The sequence below is a fragment of the Halyomorpha halys genome, unplaced genomic scaffold (assembly GCF_000696795.3).
Source record: "Halyomorpha halys isolate HHAL.00 unplaced genomic scaffold, Hhal_1.1 Scaffold462.1, whole genome shotgun sequence".
NCBI lineage: Eukaryota > Metazoa > Arthropoda > Insecta > Hemiptera > Pentatomidae > Halyomorpha > Halyomorpha halys.
In genome coordinates this window covers 796,375-814,203 of record NW_027107302.1, presented here as the reverse complement: position 1 = coordinate 814,203, position 17,829 = coordinate 796,375, and positions in this window count along the sequence as shown.

Sequence of the window (17,829 nt, the reverse complement as noted above, 5' to 3'; positions counted from 1 at the left end):
ATTTAAAACGGGTATGTTACTGGAATGTAACAGCAATTTTTTGATAAAATCGATCAATCGTAATACTTATTGGTATCGGTTTTTCACATTTTTGCAAAAATGATTCCAACCATTTTGATTAAACTCGGCATGTAAATGTGCAATTAAATTATCTTTAATAAAGGCAAGGTTATATTGAAACAGACTGACAAGGCCTAAACGATGAACTTTCAAGAACTTTTCCTCTAAAGTGCCATCAATTTTGTATAATTGAAAAAAAAAAATAGTTCTCATAGGTTATTATTAACTATTAAAAATAGATAAATGCATTAATATTACACAGTTTTAAGAACATTCCATATAGCATTATTATTATTGGCAAGATCAAAATTTATATTCCCACTTTGGTAAATCTTTAAATGCTAGTTTTTATAGCGACATAAAAATGAATAGTTTTTACTCATAATTTTTGCTTCCGTGATCTTTAGATTACTTTTTCTTCTCCAAAATTACAATAATTGCAATAACTTATACCTACTACCATACACAAATGGTGTAGGTACGTGTTGTAAAAGATACACGCATTTCTGTTTTTATTTATATATATTAATTAAAAAATACTTTACTAATAACAAAATAACAATAATAATGATGGATAAGTAAATATCAGTATGAAAAATAAAAAAAGAACAGGGATAAAGATGGTACAGTTGATAAACATATAAGTATTAATTCATTAATTAATTGGATAGAGAAATGTGACCCAAGTATAAATGTATTTATAAATTTTTGTAAGTAAAAAAATGAAAATTCCATGAAAACTTAACAAATTCACTTCTAAAATTTAAATAGGCACAATGCACACTAAACATGTATTACCATGATGAAAAAGTACTGGAGTCTAATGCTTTTGAAAATAATATCCTTGTTTTTACTTGTTAGAGAAAAGTTGACATTGTCTATGTTCTCAGAACTTATTCTGCTCTTGCACATATATTGTCAAACTACAACAATAAGCAATATTTTAAAACTTTAATATACCTTGAACTGAGCATAAGTCATCGAGAAAACAATGTCTGTACATTGAGAATGAATAAATCATGTTGTTCATCCACTAAACACATACTAATGGTTCAAACCTCATTAAAATATTATCTGAATAATCATATCATATAGCCCAAGAGGAAACATTTTTATATCGAAGTTTTCAAGAAAAATTTGTATTTTATCGTTTAATGATTAAATAAGAGTTTAAACTTACATTCAAGGTCTTATAAGTCTATTTTATTTATTTACTTTTTTTCACATTTCAGGAATCAATATTTTTTTTTGAACTGGCCACCATTACAGAGGTAAATATACGTAACATTTTCTAATATTTACAAAAATGCTTTGTAAGCAATGAAATCTACAAAGCGGGAACGTTTGGGAAAGAACAATTCAATTTTCTTTCTTAGTTCCCAAGATCGTACAAATTACCTCTTTTGAGATATTCCGTTATGAGTGTCGTTATGAAAATTTCTTAAAATCTTTTGTTAATAGCAGCTACCTGAAACTAATTCCTTTTCACTTATGGAGAAGTCATCAAGGGCCCTTACAGATTATGACTAGTAGGAAATTAAGGCCATCGCTATGGAAATTCCGGTAGCCTGATTAGTTTCTTAACGAAAATTGTTTATGATAATCTCTCAAATAACGTAATGAATATTACTAGTTTTTTCTTCAGTAGTTTCCTAAGAGCTAGGAAAGAAAGTTTTTGTTTTTAAAAATATTGACGACAACTAAGCTAAAATTTTGTTTATTCTCAGCATTTGTCAAAAAAAAAAAAATTAAAATATTCTAACTGTATTATTTCCTCAATTATATTATAAAATACACGGTGCAAAATGTTCATCAGAGACTGAAAAGCTTCGTTGCCGAGACGTACCGATGATGACAATCACTTTTGTAATAAGTCCCCTGCAGACCAAACTGATTACAGGTTTTAACTGACAGGTCAGGGTTTTTTCTTCTGGCCTTCTACAAGTTCTGTTTCATTCTTTTTTTTGGCTCTTTTTCTTTGGTCTTGGGGGTTAATTTTCTAATATTATACAATGGTTCTTGATGACTAGGTTTGGACTTTTACTGTCTCCTCTAATAAATTGTACGCTGTTCACATAATATTTTCGTTCTCTATTTTCATCAAGTATAATTAATTATGTTATACTTAAAATATGATTACTCTTACTTAAACCACTATAGAATGTCAAGGTTTTGTTCACCAGTTTTACGTTAATTTCCATAAAAACTATTGATTTTATTGACTGCTTGAAATGTAATAATATTGTTGTGGTTCAGAAAAAAATAGGTATTTCAAGCACTTAACAGAGTCCAAACCAGTAAAATTTATTTGAGGTATTTAATATCCGTTCTGGTTTAATCCTGAAGAACTTTCTGCCTGAGATTGTTTTTTATAATGTGATATATTTTATTTTTAATTTCCCTAAAATACTGCAATTACTGACAAAGGAAGTCTACTACGGACGTTGGAACATCGATCAATGAAACATTTTTTGTTGCGATACTTGATCGAAAAATATTCAAAACGGTCGGAGAGTTCGTGCTGGTGCGCCCTAAAAGTCAAGAAAAAAGAAAAATTTGTTACTTAATTATAGCAATTTCATATAAAAGTTTTCTGCCTTTGCTCTGCATTGATTTAATGGTTATTACATACCAATCGATTTCCTTTTTGGATAAAAAAAAAAAAATTCTGATAGTTACATGAATTTTAAATATATACGAAATTACAAAATCTCAATTACACTTCAATTATAGTAGTCCAAACATTTTTTGGTAACAAATCAAGTCCGATTCGTTTCAGGCATCCTTTAAAACCCACGTATTTGAATTTTCATAATAAAGTTCTTAAAGGTTATTTTTTTTTCTACCAATGTCCCAAAATCCTTTCACCAGAAGCATTTTTTATTGTTCATAACATTTTTATCTAAATGTAATGTTACTAGAACTTTTGGAAAGGTGAATTTCTGAATTTTTAGCCCATACCATTACCTTTTACATTTTATTTGCTTAGAAATATAATAGAAAAAGTAGTTCGAAGAATCTTTTGATTTTTGTAATTTTTTATACAATTAAGCTCATTCAATACGATCGGCAATCGATTTTTTTTTTTAACCAAAAAACAAATGGGCCGGTATAAAATTAATTTTAAACCTATACAGAGCGACAGAAACAAAGACAGAAAATGATAATATACAAATTTTCTATAATTATACGAAATATTCATTTTTCGCGGGTCTCCTCGGACGCATTGGCAGGAACCCTCGGACACGTGTCGAATATTTTTTGACCTAGTATCACCATAAAACGTTCATTGTAATCGATGTTCTCACGTCCATAGTTTATGAGAGATGGATCCCTTATGAGATGGAAACGTATGTAATACGTTATATAGTCGATAGTTTCGCTACACATACAAATATTATCCTTCCTCCCTAGGTTTCTTCACACGTTCTATTTGTTATGTAAAAGCAAATTTTTCATAGAATGCGATTACTAGTCCAATGAGATTTAGTTTTTGAAAAATTCTATTGAGGATCCTTCCACCGGGGTTAAGTTATTTTTCAACAAATTGCGTTATAAGAATCATATACGTGTACCTATATGAAGGAGAAAAATAGAACAAAATCTTTTGAGAGAAAAATAGCTGACTAAATAAATTATGTAAGGGAAGGGATGTATTTTCGGCTGTACTCGTATTACAGGCTGAGTGGGAAAAGTTTAACATTGTAATTGCGACCGCGGGCCAGCGTGTTAGCGGTAGTTAACTAATTTGTAGAAACAGTAAATTAGAAAAGGAGGCGGTGACTGGAATGACTGGAGAACTACCTGCCTCGTCGCCTTGTCATTATGGCTCCTATTTACACATCCTCCTTCCCTGCCCTTTCATTTGTTCGGCTCCTATTGTCAGTCGAATTGGGGCGCCGATAATTCGGTAGCGATTGTGACTCGGGCGATTCCCTTTGTCCTCTGCGTCGTTAGCGGAGATCGGGTCGATATTGTTCGATTGCCGAACAGCCGACCACCTTGGGATTGTAACTACGGTCTTACGAAATGGAAATGCCACTAGGTGAGGTCTGAGATAAAATGGTATGAAGAACTCGATAGCGAAAGGAAACAATCGAGAAAAATTTCTTTGCGTACTGATGTAGTTTCACCCTTGGTAAGATGATTGTTAATACTACGTTGCAACTTTGCCAGTGCACTCTCTAATAGTGTACAGGATCAACTACAGAGCTAATAGGTTTAGGTGGGGGTGCGCGCTTCTGTAAGATAAAAAAAAGTTCTTGAATACTGTTTTCTATTACTTATAGAACAAGCATTATTATTTTTATGATCTTTAGTTCTAGCATTTGTGTATTTAAATGGACACTTTTTCCACAATCTTGTGTTCGAATGGGCTTTGAAAATTGTCTATATGGATTGTTACTGTCGTTGGAACTATTTCCTGGCATTCTTTACCCAAGTAATCCAATCGTGCGGTCCATCGTACATATCAGATCTCCTTAAATTTAAATCCTCTGTTCATTCATGCAATATTCAGCCTACAACAGACTTATATACATTTGCTCAACGAACCACAGTTCTTGACAGATCCTTCCACCGTCTTTCCAGTTCCCTTTTCACCTTCAAATCCCGCTTATTCAATCATTTAGTTCCAATAAAATTAAAATAGATGTTTCTTATTTTATTCACTCATTAGGTTTATTAAACACATGCTGTATTAATTCTGTAGATATTTATACTCTAAATTAGAATTGCTGTATATAATAGTATTTTTTTTTCGTTTTGAAGACATAAAACTTAATATTATGATTAGTCATTGTTTATTATGCATTGATTACTTTGTTATTTTATTTGTGACTTTAGGCTTTAAGGCCCATCTACTATTTTTGAAATATTATTCTAAAGGTACGTGCCCCAGAATAAATAAAAAACATTATTATTATGGCGCATCTACCACTAGGGGTTTCTGAGGTCATATTTGGATTGGTTTGAGGAAATCATAGCATTTAATGTTTTAAATTATCGAGAAGAGAGTTAGTGATACTTTACTTAAATGTATGGAATTCTCCTGGTTTACAAAATGCCTCTATCTCAGACAGTTCCTGAGAACCCTATTCAGCAATTGTGAATCAAGGAAAGACATTGATTCTTGACGGTACTAATGAAACTGATGAGGGTATGCAGACACATGAAAGAAAGGATTGTAACCTGAAGATTTCTTAAAATTGCCAATCATGTAACTTACACAGAAGTTGCCGATGGGATGGTTCTCACGAGAATATTTTATTTCTTCTGCTAGCTAAATATTTTATTTAATTGTTGGTTTAAAAGAAAAAAGAGTGGTTAATGATTCGAAGCCTATGAGCTGAAACTATATGAGCAACGGAAATCAAATGTGGTGGCTTAAGAACAATAAATTTTTATGAGCTCCTTCAAGAATCTCAATCTAGTAAGTACTCTAACTGATTCTTTATCGTTAATAACAGGACTTTATATTTATTAATATTTTTTTATAATAATGAAGAAGTGGGTAAAAATTTGAAAACAAAATTACAACAAGGTTCCTCAAACTGCACAGTTACCAAAAGGAAATTTATGCGGTCAAAAAGTTATTTAAATCCGGGAGTACTCTACTAGAATCCATCTTGAAGTGGGATTCTGGGGGGTTATAGATTGAGCTATGGTATATCGTTTTCCGAATTACTAGCGTATTTGCTCTTTCTTTGTTTTTTTCTAAAATCAATGGGCCACTAGTAGCTGGTCGACCTATAGATACATAAGTTAATTACGAAGGCCTGGACGTTTTTGCAGTATAGACCTCTATTATATGCATTCAAAACCCGTAAAAAGATATAAAATATGCAGCTAATTATTTAAATTTACTACTAATGTGAGTACAATATGTTCTGAACTTGAAAAGATATTAGAGGAGGGATTGAAAATTAATCCTGGATAGCCAGCCCTCCTGGGAACCACCCAGCCTCTTAAATTGGGTACCCTTGATTGGGTAAAAATCTGGCGGTCGAGCGTGATTCTGATCAAATCACATCCTTGCACAACCGTTGGTCTAGTAACAGTACATCTTTACAAAGTACTGAGCCGCTGACTCTTCATGGGTTGTAGCGGTACAGATTTTAATTTTTTTAATTAAATTACCAATTAAAGAAGTATATAAAAATGAAGCGCAAATGTATATAGAAATAACCACATATTTAGAAATAAACAAAAGTTCATAAATATGTTAACAATAATGTAATGAAAAAATAACATGAGACCCATTTTAAAAACTTAAGTATAAACGTAATTGAAATTTATAAATATTTATCAAAGGTAATAAGTAATGATTGTATTTAAAAGATAATAGAATAAATAAAACAAAAATAATTTACTGCATTACATTACTATTAATTATCAGATGCATTTCTATACTTGTTTATACGAAACCTAAATAAATATAAATATTCTATGATTTGAAATATTTTTATGAGGATAAATTGATCTTCCTTCACAATCAAAAATCGTAATGGAAACAAATTTAAATACTCTAAAAATTATCGGGCTGTGAATGATTGAATCATTCCCATTTTAATTTGTATTAATATTCTACAAAATATAGAATTTCGCATAGTTCTATGTTTTATATGAAGTTTATCCTAAAAGGCCTAATATGCGAGTTACACTACCTTTAAATTAATTTAATAATTTGAAACGTTCATCTAACATGAATTTGTTTTATTTTTGACAAACGTCTACTCTTAGCATTAATGGAAATGATGTTAACTGCCGTGTACGGGGCTCGGGGTTTCTAAGCCCGATTAGGGGTTCCCCGTCCACGTTGTTATATTGAAATGTATTCATATATTAATGTAATATATGTATCTGTATTTATATATTTATATTATGTATTTATATTATTTATTTATATTATATATTTATATTATGTATTTATTTTTATTTGTATTATGTATCTCTATCGGTTCCTGATGGGAACTGACTGAAAAGGGATGCGCTATATTTAATTCAACCACTAGCACCATCTGGCTGAACCCCTTCGCCGTGGTATGCTAGATATGAATATCATAATTAATGATTGGAGTTCCTTTCCAACGGTATCGTGTTCACCAATTTACTATGCTATATATATATATATGAGGTGGCATGCAGGGATTATTAATTATAAAGTAAAGTCCTCGTTACATATTTTATATTTACAATTATATACATTATATTAAGAATACTATTATGAGAGAGCATGGTAAACTTATATCCTTATACTTTAATTATAAGATAATGAATTGAGAAGTACCAGTTGGGATATTTGATATTTATATTGACTCTATGTTATTAATTCTACTACTGCCATTCTAATTACATCAGAAAAGGTCTTACTTGTTTCGGCACATCGGCAGGCTTGGTGGTTGTCGTGTAAGAGCGTTCATATGGCCTCTTGGCGGCTGCTCTCTCTTCCTCCGGCCTATCTTCAGGCTATGTCCCCCTGACTGTGTCCACTGCCTCTTTCCACTCTGCCTGTCTCTCCTTGACTGTCTCTTTCCACTCTGCCTGTCTCTCCTTGACTGTGTTTGACTGTCCTCAAAAACTATTTTTCCTGCCCTTTTGTTAATTTTCTCCCCTCTCCTTCTGACTCCTCCTTCTTTTGATTTCTGTCCTCTGATTGGGTCCTCTATTTTAAGAGGGGGTGAGAAGGTCCAATGATCTTCGACGAAAGTCCTACCTTTCATCTTTGAAAGTTTCTTCTTTGAAGAAAGCCGGCTCTGGCGGCTTGCTTTATGTTTCCCGAGGTTTTTAGAGAGGCCCGTGTGAGATAAGGGGTGTTTATTTGTTATCCATTACGGCGGCTATTTCTCCGTACTTTCTAATGTCTAAACTGGCCACGTGAACGATAAGGGCTCTGCCTAGACGGTTAATGGTTCCCAGAGGGAACATACCCTCTGTTATCTATATGTCTTTGTACATTACTTTAGATCTGTTGCCGACGGGTTTTTGCCTAGGTCCGGCGGTATCTTTGGTATGCCGACAAAGGAAATTATTTTAAGTTAAAAAACTCCAGCTGGTACCTCTCATACATATCATAACATATTTCTGAGCATTACTATATTCTTTATTTTATCATTTTTTTCTAGGATAAATGTGTTATCTACCTCTATTTCAATTTCAAGATTACAATCCAATATCTCGATCCTACATTTCAACTTAAAAGATAGTGATGCGCTAACTTATGGATTTTTAAATAACAATAAATATCACCGCCATTAAAGTGTGTATGGACAAACTAAATTCCATATTCTAATAATACAATCTTTATCTTTAGCGTTATTTCTTTGTTTTGTTAATTAAAAAAAAAACCTATGATTATAATTTGGAATTTCATATGCAATAATTTAGTTTCGCTACATTAGACCAAGTATTTTTTAGTCATTTTGATCAATATTTAATTAATTAATTTTATTGAAATCACCAAAAGATAGAATTATATGCATCTATCGTGAAATATAAAAACAATGTTAGGCTAGTTGTTTTTGAATAAGGTAATTCGTAAAGATAGTTGATAAGCGGTTCAAAAAAAGCATACAAACAAAACATGCAATTGCATAAAGTCCGGTCTGAGGTAGTTACTCTATTCCTGACATGGCTTGGTTGAATCCGGACAAATTATTCTTTTATTGCTTCTCAGTCTGGAATCCCGGAGAGTTTTACTGCTCAGGACCCCTGGGTATCCTAAATCGTGGGTAAATGGTAAATCTGCGACCCAACCAAAGTGAAGAGTAGGCTGTAGCAGTGCTGGCAAAACTATCTAACAAGAGAACCGCATCTTTCACAATCAGGGGTCTCTACCACCATTCGCCATCTGCTTCTTCATGGTCTGTTGCGGGCCTGAGTTATTTTATTATGACATATCAACATCTTGGAAGATGCCTTCCTGTATGGAAAGTTCTCTTTATCTTCGAAGGCATGCGTATATAGATTGGTGTATAAATCAAAATACAAGAGTGCACACGGTAGTGGGCGGCTACCATTAAGGTATAGTATATGAATGAGCATTAAGATAAGAAAGTCAATTTCTATTTAAATGAGGAGGCCCGATGTGTGTGGTCATAGGAATTATGTTCTCAACAGCGGTTACTGCGGTTCCTGTGGCCGAAGAACATAAATGATGGATTAAACATAAAATTTGTATGATCTTAATTATAATTATTATTTGCAATTAAATTTTTACTAGGCAACAAATAAAATAAAATGATCTACTTAATTCGAAAAAGTAAATATATCATTAAATATGTACAAAGGTGCAATACCATCAATATTTAAATGTACTCCTGTAAAATAAAATACAAAAAGTAATTGTGATAACTTCAGAATAAAAACAAATGATAATATCTTGTTAAGGAACCACCCAACATCATTGCAATCACTATTTTAGCTGAGAAGGTCCTGTGGCCATATTCTTTTCAGACACCTTGGAGTGTTGTGAAGAATATCATGGAATGGAATTTTAAAAACTAGTAGGTTTGTAGGAAAAAAAAAATTAGAAATTAAAGGAGGTATATCCATTTCGAATTCAGTATGTAGCAAATGAGTTATTGTGGTCTTCGGATTCATCTTCGTGAAACTCACCCAATACAACAGCTTTGTGTATATTTGTACAAATAGGATTTGTGTCACTAATGTTATTGTTTGTTATCCTTTGTACCTGCCATTCTCTTTTACTGCATATCTCTACGTCATGAAGTTCTTTACTATATTTTTGGCTATTAACTCACCACCATTTAGTCTCAAAGGTTAATCAAAGCTGATTAAGACTTTAAGAAAACAATATGTGTTCCTGTAGCTGACTTCAGTGACACCAATTATTTGGACTGAGGAAGCTCAAAACTTTTTAATTATGTATTGCCGTCCATCGCCAAATCACTACTATATCTACATCACCAAAATTGTCATTTTTATACTCCAAACCATATATTTTGTTTTGTTCTTATTTAAGTTGAAATAGCAAAAATTTCGATGATATAGATATAGTAGGGAATATATCTGTACAAGCGGAGAAATTTAAGTATAATGACTGACTAGAGCCCTGTGGCACTGGTCAATGGTCAATGGCTAATGTGGGTTGACTTTTATTTTGTGACGGTCCTACGAATGAAAACTCTGGTCTTCCGATAAATAAAAACCCTCCGACTCTAATCAAAATAAGTAGATTGCCTATAAGAGAACTCTACACTCCTTTATGTCAGAAATGGCCAAGTAGCGGTTCAATAAACTGAGATACAGAATTCACCTTCGCAATGCACTTTCCACTTATCAGGAAATTCCTGACCTATGCAATTCTTATTTGATGATTTTAATTTTCGGACTACTAAATATGTATATAACATATTTATTTAATAGTTTGTCTGAATATAATAATATGGTTCTCTTGAGCTGTAAATTAATATGAATAACATATTTATTTAATAGTTTTATTTTTGTTATGATTCATAATAAAATTATCTACTAATTCAATCTGACTCCCGTTTAAGTGTTGCCCTTCTCATGGCATTAATCTGACCCACTTTATTACCCGGATTCCTTCCCCACCGCTGAGGATCTCACGTCGGCTATAGCGTTTAAATTAATTAATATAATTTCCCTTTCAAATACATCATTTCCATTTTTTAGTTTTGTACTTGTTCAGAAGATCTAACAGTTCAATGGCGTGTCACAAATTGTAGGAGATTATATCTAATTTAGTTAAATTGGTGTAACTATAGATGATTTAGGAGAATGTCGGGCATATTCAAAATTGAAAATTAAAGTCAAGAGGCAATGTGGATTGGTTCGGCCCTTAACCGTCACAATTAAAAATTATGATTTCATTCAGTAGTTAAATATTGTCCATTCAGGTGAACAAATATAAAAGCATTGAATGGTTGTTTTTTCCATGTGTGGTATAATATTAGATCTAAGTTCAAATAATAAATTTTTAATTTATTATTATATTATTTATTTATTTTTTTAAATAAATCTAAATCAATTGCATATTTTGAGAGATTTTTAATTTTGGTAAGAAAAAAAAAAACTTTTCATAATCTTTTAAGATAAAGATTTTTTTTCTAAATTATATCTTTCTAATGTATATGATAATTATTAAGTGACTGTCCACTAGATAGAGAATCGTGCAAGAGTTTTCGATAGTAAATCTCAGGCGTCCATTTGTGAGATGAATTTTGCTTTATTAACTATTTCAAGTCTCCGATGAGCTCCTAACAAATATTTTATTCCCAACAGCTTGTCCATACACGAAAAGTGGGGTTCAGTTTATCCTCGAGAGTCCTCAAGATGGTACTGTGGAACATCAAAGGAATACTAGAGGCATCAACAATTATAGGTGTTTAGTTAAAAAGAAGAAAGAAAACAATAATAGTGTCTGGATTAAACTGTTTTATAGTGTTATAGGTCGATTAACATCAATTAATTTTGGTGCAATCGAAGCACTTAATAAAGAATTATAAATTAAAAATATTTAGCAGTTTTTAATTTAATTCGAAAGATTAAGTTAGGGTTTCGCTTAGCAAGCAGTTAATTAAGCAATGATTAATTTCTGTGAGTTGGACAAGATAAGATGACTTCAGCTTTTAATTTTTTTTTTTTTCAGTTTTTGAGATATCTAAGAAAAATAGTAAAATAAAAGCGAACACACAATATTTTATATGTACTAAACAAGCAATTAAGTTTGATTAAATTACCCGATTTCTCATATTCTATATTTTTCATTGAATTTTAAACCCACACTGCTCGAGTCTCCTCATCAATTTTCTTTTTATGTTTACATTCTGAAGATTTTATGTTCTACAATGCCGCATTTATTCCATATAACTCACTAACAGGATGCATTTTTTCAGTTTTTCGGTAGTTTAAAGTGAAAAATAAAAAATAACTTACATGTTTTCCAAAGTACTCTCAGCAGAACGATATCAGTTCATATTTTTGAGTTGTTCTTGAATATAGTTGTGGTGGTGTGTCAATTAGAGATAACGTCCTAACTAGTCCAGTGAAATAGTGTTCAAAAATGGCTTAAGTTAGAAATTTCTGGTGTAATTGTTTTATTGACTTACATTAGGTTTTTCGGAGTGCTAAAGGCGAATCTGAAGCTGTCCGACATTTTTTTTTCAGTAAATGTATGAAATTCGAAAAAAAACTGCTAAAAATCGCACAGTTTTTCGGTTTATGGTTTATAAATTTCAATATGAGCTTTTCACGATAAACTAATACGTTATTAATAAAAAAATGAGAAATGTGTGGTTTTCAAATTTGTCAAATGCAAATGAGTAGTAGATTAATTGGCGTTAAAAAAGGATTGAAAAAGAAAGTTCTTATGTTTTGGTTTTTTGTTTGTTGGGGGTGCTGAACATGAATCTTAAATTGTAAAACAGATTTATTTTTGAGTGCCAAATGCAAGAAATTACAAGTAACACTGAAAATCACAGATTTTATTTTTTGAAGGAGAGGGGGAGGGGTTGTTTTTGTAACTTACAAAGCATTATTTTAATATTAGGTTATCTTAGATTATTTCATTATATTATATCATAATAAACATCAGAAAATTACCTCCAGTTCATGTTACTATAATTTCGTTTGTAGAATGTTTGGTTTTAACATAATGGGGTTTTCAGATATTGGTGAAAATCAAATAATATAAAAATAGCAAAAACATATTTTTTAAAAGCTTTTCATATTATTAGGCATGTTATAATATTTAATTACATTACTAATATTCAAACATTTTGTGTATATGATTCATGCTTAGGATAAAAAATTACTGGAACATGAATTTTCAGTAATTGTTTCATATTTATTTAAATACAGGATTAACATTTGCTTAAAAAAGGTTAACTTACAAATTAGAAAGAAAAAAACCATGAATTGTATAAGATTTTTAATTTTTTTTTTTTATTAAAAATATTTTGTTACAATGATTCAAAAATAAAAATTTTTCTTTCCCACTTATTTACTATTTTTTGATAGCTCGTCTTTTACATTTCTGCATTGTATTCATTCAAATTTCTTGAGTCTGATTTGAAATTAACTGTAAAATTAATTTCTGATATATTAATAGCTTTATCCTCAAAATCAAAACTATGTTCATTAATGGATACATAATGCTGTTTTATTCTGTTCTTTATCCTTATTTTTTATTTCATTACATTGATATGATGGTACATTTTTCTTCTCTTGTATTGTTTGTTGCTTTCTATAAAAATAAATAAAATAATAGGTTTTAAAATCTAATTTGTTTTTTTATTTTTTAAATAACATCTATACTATACTACTCTTAAGACGTAGGTTATTGATTGCCTAGATGCCTACGGTTTTTTTTTTTTGGTTTTTTTTCAGGCATGACTTTAACATCTAAACATCTTTCCCATTGAGACATCCAAAGCTAATAGTTCGGCTATAGAAAGGGAGAAACCCAATCCTTACATATAAATAAGAAAAAGAAGGGACTATGGAGACATTAGTGGGAAATAAGAGACAAAGATTGGACCGAAAAGGAGAAGAGTGAAGCTATAGATAAGGCAGCTCTATCTGTACCGCCTTAGGATCCGTTCTCACGGGCTCTCACGGACCACTAAAAAATTTAACTGGTGCCCTTTAGGAGCAATACTTTTAAATAGTTTATTGCGATTCTACAAGGTAATAAAACTTTCTATGAAGTTAATCATTAAAGTTTGCCATATAAACTTTTATGTCGATAATTATTTCACCTTTCCCAACGCTTAAAGAAACGTTTGGTAACTTAAAAGGTTGGTTCTGATAATGGTATGATAGGATATTATAGATAATTTATAATTATCTATCCTTCCATGTCCAAATCCAGTATTTTATGGAACCGTTGAATATTTTGTAATCCCTAGTATCAACAGCAAATAATAAAATGAATTTAATAATAATTACAAGAATATGGCCTCGTGACCTTATATTGTAAACTGTTTTTAGAGTTCTACTACTGGGTAGTTTCTCTACATGCTGTATCATATCATTATGTAATTATGATCAAATTTACTTGTGGTATTTTTTATACAGTTGTAAATATCAATAAATAAATTTAAAAAAAATAATAATTACATGGTATTTAATCACATTATTTTTTTCTGGGTTACAAATACAGGTAATTTCCGTTAATATTAACTAAAACTGCCTCGTATTTTTTTTATAATATATATTTTGAGACCGAAGGATATGATTTCTTAATTTATAAGTGGTTTACACGTCAATTCATTTAAATATTAATACTCTAGAAAATATGATAAATAAAATTACAATGATACATTCAAGTTATATTGATATTACTAAAATACAAATGAGTCATCTTAAATCTGACTGAAAATATCTTGTTGTATGTCATAACATCATTTTGAATATAATATGTAATGATATTTAAATGAATCCTTAAACCATCATCTGTATGTTATTAGTTATAGTGCCTTCATATAGCATTTAAATTTACTATATACGCTTAACTAAAACAGTACACTCTCTTTATTTATTTTATGTTCTTTAAGAATTAAAGGAGCATGTTGTTTTGGATTTCTCAGACATTCAAAAATTTCTGAGTATTTTATTGTGTTCGAATATTTGTTGTGAGCTTTAGTTCATGCTACCTTTCTGTGTACTTGAAAGGTACAACTCTCAAAGACAGACAAAATGCATGTATGCTTATAGAGTCCCAGTATACCAGGTTCATGTACTAACTTTTACTGTTTCTTGAATTCGCTGCGTCCATAAGAGCTGCACTTAGTATCCTTAGTAGTATAGTATAGTATATAGTAGTAGTTGAAATCTCCAACGAACTAAATCCGGAGTTCCCATTTTTTTCGTTCACTTTTTTGTTCCGACACTTTCTAAAAATATAAATTGCCAAAAACCGCGAATTGTGGCGCCATTTTATATTATATTTTTGCCAACAAGGTGTCCGCGAAATGTCTTTAGCTCAAGAAAGATGGAAATGTTTCTTGGCTAAAAACGATGGAAAACAGCTCCTGTAGGAAACAGGAAGTGTGAAAACACCCCTATTTATTTGTGACGGAAATTAATAATTAACATAATATGTCTCCTATAAAAGATATATATTTCTAGTTCTTATAAATACGTAGAAAGAATGTAGAAGAAAACTGTCGAAGTAATTGAAACTTATTGGATATCCTAAGGAGATTTGAGTAATTTAATTAAATATATATTTTTTTAAATTATTTATTTAATGTAATTAACAACTGTACAAAATAATACAATAGGTAAATATGTAGTACGTTTCATATACACTTGAAAATCTTGGGAAGGAACCACCCATTGGTGGTACTTCAAACATTAATTTAAATTAGAAGGTCCCGTGGCCATCTTCTTTTCAGACGCCTCGGAGGATTATCAGGGATTGTTAAGGATGAAAGATTAAGAATTAATGGGTTAGGATGGTTAAGGAGTTTTGAATAAAAATACGCATATCTGTTTTGGGTCAAATCTGCAACGAATGGGATGTTAAGGTCTTAATTAAATATAAACATAAAATGTTGAGATATCTAAAAATCCACTTTTTTTTTTTTGTTTATGAAGATTTTCTCGTATACGAATATTTATGAAATAAATTGGTAATTACTTTTAGCGATTTCGTTTGATTAGGTTTACTGAATCCAATTGCATATAAACGACTTAATTATACCCAACTGGGTAACTAAACATATTCATTTCCTTTTCAGCTATTCATTCACGCCCTACAAGAAAAATATGAGAATAACAGTGGTAGGATTTACACGCTACGATAGCGCGCTGGGACAAGGAACATGTGTAAAAATTATAAAAAAATTATGCGACCATGGAGTGCATATGACTTATATGTTGCTCGAGACAAAGGCGCTTGGTGCATTATAATTGTTTATGCTTTTCCTCTTCTATAATTTATTATAACAACTGTTTCCGCTTGCTACATTCCTTAGAATTCAGCTATTTTTCTTTTGTTTTCCTTAAATTAACTTATTTTTTTAGTGACTCATTAAAACAATAAGCTGCATCTTAAAACTTGTTATATATACTTTCTCTAATATTATTATGTTGATATAAATAACATGTAAATTTGGCTATATGATATTATCTATCAGCAAAATTCATTGCGAAATACCTACCACTAAAAAATAATTGACCAAAGATTTTAAAAAATGAAAGGCCACAATGATCCGATTAAAAGTAGAAATATACTGTATGTTTTATTTTTACATTTATGTTATTCTCAAAGACTTAGTTTCGGAATAAAGCTTTTTCTTATTATATTTCTGTATGCCTAATAATTTTTGGATGATGAGTTATTATTTTCCAGAATTATGAAATTTACTCGCTACGAAAATCAAAAGAGGAATGCACACTCCTTATGACTATACCACTGGCGAGGAGTAGTTTGAATATACAGAATAAGCTCAGCATTGAGGTATTTAGGGTAAAAATAGAAGTATTAACACTTTGACCGTGGGGGAAGGGAGGGATTGGGCACTCCTGAGAAACCGCTTAAAATACAATTGTTTAAAATATTTTCTTTTCTTTTAATCTAAACAAGCATTATAAAATGTAATATTTAGTCACATAAAGTTTAAATACCTATATCTTAACTATAACGACTATTGTCGTCACCCTTGTATGCCACTGAATATATGTATGCAAGCAGCCGATGTATGAAAGTTTTGCCTGTTTTTTATCATGACGTTTTCCGTAAAACATTTACACAATGTGAAATAAGTCAAACCATGTCAAAAAAAAAAAAAAAAAAAATCATACTAATTAGACAAAATGATATATAAGTAAATCGACTTATATACTTCAAATAATATATATTAATAAACTCAATAAAGAAACAAATTTAAAGGAGTATAAAAAACGTACGATCCAGAAAGATCGTATATGGTGGAAACTAGGACAGTACTACATAAGATTCTGGACAATCCAAGGTGAAAGGGAGGTGCAAGAGGATGCCCCACAAAACCGAACGCAAGCTAGAAAAGTGATCTCCCTTGACGATATCTTATCGTGCTCCAAAACCACTACGGCTTGGCGATAATGTGTCGGTAACCGCGTTCAAGGTAATACAAGGAAAATATTTAGCAAGAATTCTGGAATTTATGGTAAAGGTTTGGGTGCATATAAAGAATTTTAGAAGGAATACTTTTAAGTGAAATTTACAGATGAAAATTAGATTGAAGAAGAAAACGAGGTAGACTAAGAAGGATGATAGAATTAAGAAATTGAATAATCTAAGATAGCAAAAATAGTCTACGACATTGTTTCGGTATCGGAACCCTTTTGGTAAAAGTACGTAAATTTCTGAATCCCACATTATCATTTGGAATAAATAAAGTGTCAAATGTTGTCTTTTCAGTAAAAGCTAAGAACAAGTAAAAGCTAAGGGTATCTGCACAAGATATTAATACGATATCGCTTATTTGCTTGAATAGTGGAACATCTGACAATTTTATTTGTTTGAGGTATTCCATAAATTGTGCTCTAGACTGTGGTTGCTTTATAACTGTCATACAAGCTTTAGTACAGTCATAAGGAAATAATTCCTAACTTACGTACCTGAATGGGAGGGTGGATTTTTCATTCTATGGTGCCGCCCAATGAAAAATTAATCTGCTCAGGCCGTAATCAAACCGGCGTAACAGCAGACTCTAGGCTACTAAGGTGACGCTTCTACTCCCGTGGCTAGTTGAAGAGACAAACCAAAAGCCTATTTGGTTAATGAATCGTGTTGAT